The following is a 5,997-nucleotide window of genomic DNA, read 5'->3' as shown; positions in this document are numbered from 1 at the left end:
TTGTCAGTACTAAGTATGCAGTAGTAGACACATAGGTAAATATCATCCCCCATGGAGTTTACATTTGTCTCATTCAATATTCTCACTGATATAATTCAAAACAACTGACCACACAACTTATTTGCTTATAGTTGTTTTAGAGATTTCTGGGTTCAATTCAGGTGAAGTCAATGTCTGCAGAGCTCAGGACTTAGTGGCAGGAAGCTGAGAGAAGAAATGAGCAAGGACACAAGCAGAGAGAGCAAACAAGCAAGGGTATTCAAAGACAAATATATAATCCTTAAGGCCATACCCCTTGGTACCCACCTTCTCTCGGCACACCACACAGACCTAGGTTACCACCCAGTAAATACATTACAATGAATTTATCTGCTCATGAGATTACGACCCTCATGACTTAATTATATCAACTCTGAATCTTAATACAGGAGCTTTCAGGGGACATTCTATATCTAACCATAACATTCCACCTCTGGCCCCTGAAGAGCTCATGCCCATTTCAGAATGAAAAATACATTTAGTATTCTAAGAATTCCCCAAATATTAACAGTTCCAGCATTGCTACAAAGTCCAAAGTCTCCTCTGAGACTTGAGGTAAACTCTTGACTGTGAATTTGTGTAAAATAAAATAAAAAAACAAGTTACATGCACCCAATGTACAGTGACATAGTAAACATTTGCATTCCAAAATAGAGAGATAGGTCCATAGAAATAAGGAATGGTACCAAAACAGTATCTAAATCCAGCAAAGCAATCATTTAATCCTGCAGCTCCATTTCTGCCGTCTGGGACATGTCGCATTGAGATGTGATTTCCAAGGGCCGTAGCAGCCCCGCCCCTGTGGCCTTATGGATTGCAATTGGCATCTATCCTGTCTTTCAGTCTGGCTATGGCTTGCAGCTTACAACCTTCCTCACAGTGGTCCATGTCTCTGGAATTCTAAATCTTGTAGGGGTTTTCTTGCAACCTTGGCTTCACTATCACAGCTTCACAAATTGCCCCATTTGGGCCTACTTGCCAAGATTCTGACCCTGCCACATGTTGCCTGGCTTCCCTTAATACATGCGCTCTGAACTCTGAACCTAAATACATGAGCTTTTCAGGGGACATTCTGTATCTAACCATAACATTCTAATATGTGAATGAATGCACATTGACCTCATCTGTCCTATTTCCAAGTCCTCAAAGAGAAAATATGCCTGGCCTAGCTATCACTGCCATCTATTTTAGGTGGCAGAGCTTTTCCTAAAAAGCCACCCCATAGGTTACTACTATTCAGTATAGGTTCTAATGCCTCTAGGTCATGTGTTCCCTCTAGTCCAGGCAGTGGTCAATGGAGTTCCATGGCGTGTAACATGACTCTTCAGCAAAATGAATCAGGTTAAGAAGGGGCCACAATAAAGAAGCCCCACTGTCTGGCCTATCCAGCAGGGTTGTCATCCAAACACAGCAGAAGCCAAACTTCCCCGGGTTAGTCTGGAAGCAAAATGATAACGGTACACTAGCCAACATGATAAAAAACGACCCTTCCATTATAAACTACTTATTTACAAGAACTCAGAATTAATGAAACCCAAAAGTGAAATGTGAATGCTTATTCCAGAAAATAAATTTCTTCTGATTTGATTTTTAAATTTTTAGCCTGTGGATATTTGCTTTTGCTGGACTTCGCTTTTCTGCTGCCTGTGATGTTTCAAAATGCCAACTTGCCTGTAGCAAATCCCTACTCCAATTGAGACTGACTTGACCAATACTCTCCCACGTGGTCCCCTCCATCATGTTGTATTTATTTATACTAGGTTTGGCAACATCCTTGGGACTTTATCCTTTGCCCTCTGTTTGATCATGTTCCCTAACTAAAAGAAGATGACAACTAGCACCAGGAACTGGAATAATAGTTCACACAATTTTTCATTCCCAAATCAAGTGGTTCCTGTACCACATCTTCTCCCAATTGACACTAAAAACTAACACACATTTTGATGAGGCAAAAATAGCAGACACTGGTTAATTTATTATCTGAATCTGAAAAAGGAAAAAATCTTTGAAGTTATTCATTAGATACATTCAATTCAAAACAACAAATATTAAGCCAGGAGTGGTGGCGCACACTTGTAATCCCAGAGCTTGGGAGGCTGAGACAGGAGGATCGCACAGGTTCGAAGCCGGCCTCAGCTACTTAATGAAACCCTGTTTCCAAATAAAGTATAAAAAAGGTCTGGGAGTATAGCCCGGAGGTAGAAAAGCCCCTGGGTTCCACCCCTAGTACCACACACACACACACAAAATATTGCTACCATGTTCCCAACACACTGCGGAGCTAAAGATGAAAAGGCATGATTCTTACCCCGGATGAATAGAAAATAAATAGTAGATGACAGGCCTGTGATTATGTTGATCACAAGGGTGGTGATGTTAACAAAACTGAAGGAACTACTGCAGAAAATTAGAATGAGAAGAGAGTCCTTGTGAACTTAGGGATAAATCAGTAGCATTGAGATGGGCCTTAAGGAACAGGTAGGATTTTTCTAAATAGAAAATGTAGAAAAGTGCATTCATAAGGATTAACATGAATAAATTCAAGATGGTAGAAAGTAAATGGCCTGTTGGGGTGGGGGTAGCAAGTAGTCACTCCTGTAGCAGAAACACAGAGAACAGTTCTAAGGAAAGTCTGGACTTGCTCATGAACCACTAAAGATTAAATGTCTGGGTTCTGCAAGTAATGGTTTCTGGGGGGTGGGGAAGATTTGTCCAGTAACTTTGACCCTGAACATAACAATAGCTTATGGAAGCACCACGGAAAGTATTAACAAGAATAGTATCATCAAATCCAGTTGCATATTTATTCCCTTGCATTAAATTCATTAATTTATTAAATTAATTTCAAGGTACATTGGTTACTTGGAAGTAGGTAACCAACTCCTCTGTAGTTTCTTCCCTTGAAGAGCCTAATAACTGGAGATTTCACTTACTTATTTGGCCTTCTAAAAACTTGATATTGCCTTATTATCAGCAAAAAAAGCAATTTTAAGTCTTAAGTACATTTTTATTAGTAAAAGGCAGTTCATAAGCATTATAATACATAAAACAAGCCAAAACAACAATAAAATAGCCCAGTCACCACCCATATATCACTACTATAACTGTCTATTCATATCCTCCCACATCTTTATATGCACACATATGCATTAATATGTATTTTAAGAAAATGTTTTCCTCTCCTCTAGCCAGCTTTGCTTCTTCAGTCTATTATTTCCACTTTCCCACATGAATAATGCTTCATATTTGCTGCACAGTTGTTTCTCCAACTAAGCCAAAATGTCCTTCACAGTTGGGTCTGTGGTGCCAGCTCCTATAATTTCAGCTACTAGGGAGGCTGAGGCAGGAAGACTGCTTGAGCCCACAACTTTGAGACCAGCGTGGATAACATGGAGAGACCACTAATTGAAAACAATATAAAACAAGTCCTTTGCAGCTAAACTCCTTATTTCTCCAAATCAGCTTTGTGTTAGTTTTCTGTCACTGTGATAAAATGCCCAAGATAAATATACCTTTTTATGTTTGTGGTACTGGGGGTAGAACCCAGGGGCTTTCTACCTCTAGGCTATACCCCCAGCCCTATTTTATAATTTATTTGGAAATAAGGTCTCACTAAGTTGCTGAGAGCTTCACTAAGTAGCTGAGGCTAGCTTCGAACCTGTGCGATTCTCCTGTCTCATCATCCCAAGCGCTGGGATTACAAGCGTGCACCACTATACACAGCCTGATAAATAAACCTTTTTAAAGGAGAAAAAAAGTTTGTTCTGGCTAACAGTGTCAGAAGTCTCTAGTCCATGGTAAGTTCACTCTGTTGCTTTAATTTTTTGGTCTGTGTGGAGACAAACATTATGGTGATAAGCACTATATGGGATAAAGCTGCTCACCTCATGGGGGTGGGAAGCAGAGAAAGGAGGGAGCTAGATCCCCATATCCCTTTCAAGAACACAACCCCAGCCAGGCGTGGTGGCACACACTTGTAATCCCTGCACTTGGAAGGCTGAGACAGGAGGATCGCACAGGTTCAAAGCCAGCCTCAGCTACTTAGTGAGGCTCTGAGCAACTTAGTGAGACCCTCTTTCCAAATAAAATATAAATAGGTCTGCCTGGGAGTATAGCCCAGAAGTAGAAAGCCTCTGGGTTCCACCTTCAGTACCACCGAAAGAAGAAAGAAAGAAAGAAGAAAGAAAGAAAGAAAGAAAGAAGAAAGAAAGAAAGAAAGAAAGAAAGAAAGAAAGAAAGAAAGAAAACACAACCCCAATGACTCAACTTCCTCCCACGAAGCCTCATTCCCTAAAGATTCCACCACCTCCCAATAGCCTGTAGGCTAGTGACCCAGCCTTTAGCAAATGAGCCTTTGGCGGATATTTAGGAACTAAAACACAAGCCACCAACTTAAGAACTTCATTGCATGTCCTAATTGTGTTATTAAAGTCTCTCTTAATCCAGCATACCTCCTTTCATGTGATTTTGACTTAAGAGAACCGGCCAGCAGCCCTGAAGAAAGGCCCACCTCCTGTACTGACCCCCTTCCTTAGAAATGGCATTTACTTGTTCTTCTATTGCCTGCATTTCCTGTAAACTCAATGTTCTAACTAAAGATGTGAGATAAGTATGTTAAATATTTGGGACTAGAATACTTGATGGTGATAAACTGCAATTCACATTGCAAAACTTCAGAAACCAGACATCTGGTTGATCTACCACGAGTGATGGTCAAAGTGACCACTGCATAATGACAGTAACTGGGGGTTTTTAGAGGCAGCGCGTCGAAAGGGTAGAAAGAGCAGCAGTGAGATGTATGAATCAAACTCGGCTACTTAAAAGAGGTAGGGTAGGGCCGGGCGTGGTGGCGCACGCTTGTAATCCCCGCGCTGGGGAGGCAGAGACAGGAGGATCGTGCAGGTTCGAAGCCAGCCGCGCGGCTGGCTTAGGAGACCCTGTTTCCAAATTTTAAAAAATGTAAAAATAGGTCTGGGAGTGTAGCCCGGAGGTAGAAGGGCTTCCAGGAACCCCAGTACCACCAAAAAAAAAAAAAAAAAAGAGGTAGGGTAGAGAACTCGGGGCGGCGAACACCAAGAACATTCAATCACACTTCCCAGTCTGGTGTAGGCCTGAGTGATCCTCTGATCTTGTTCTCACAGTTAGGACGGAGCAAAAAAGAACCTGGTGGGTGTTCCAAGACTCCATTCCTCTTTGAGACAGCTGTTTTCTAAAGGGAGCTGTTTTAGCCGGGCATGGTGGCACATGCTTGTAATCCCAGCATTTGGGAGGCTAAGACCGGAGGATCGCGGTTCGTGGACAACCTCAGCTATTTAGTAAGGTCCTCCGCAACTTAGTAAGACCCTGTTTCAAAATAAAGAATAAAAAATAGGGCAGGGGGTGTAGCTCAGAGGTTGAATGCCCCCTGGGTTCTATTCCCAGACCCGCAAAAAAAAAGGGAGGGGGAGCTGATTGGACATGGCATTCATCCCACAGATAGCCACTACGTATTATCCTCACCTGTACACCTTGGGACAAGACCTATAAAGCCAGAGAAGAAAGAACTTGGTGTATCCAGCATTCGCTCTTCCCAGCAGCAGCCCTTACCCGCCTCTGGCCACCAGGGGGAGCTGCAGCCAAGCCCTGTTGGGGGCGAGCGAGAACGCGCCTAGATAAATCTTGTCCGTCCCAGGGCACTGTAGCCAGGTGCTGGCCGGGGACCCGCACTCCGGCTCTCTCGCGAGCGCGGCGAGGCCCCGCCCCGCCCTGGGCGCGCGCCCGTGGCGCCCGGCAGGTGGCGCTGTCGGCGGCGTCTGGCCGGCCCCGCCGCCGCGGCGACCATCTCCCGGCGGGCAGTGCGGCCCGGCCTCGGGCGGCAGGAGTGCCACGTCCCAAGTGCTGCGCGGAGGAGCGGAGCGGGCGCGCGCCGGGGCGGGAGCAGCGCGGAGCCCGGCTCGGCCACACCGACCGCCCGCCGCC

Source organism: Muscardinus avellanarius (assembly GCF_963383645.1).
Source record: "Muscardinus avellanarius genome assembly, chromosome: 2".
Lineage (NCBI taxonomy): Eukaryota > Metazoa > Chordata > Mammalia > Rodentia > Gliridae > Muscardinus > Muscardinus avellanarius.
Note: the sequence above shows the minus strand (reverse complement) of the source record.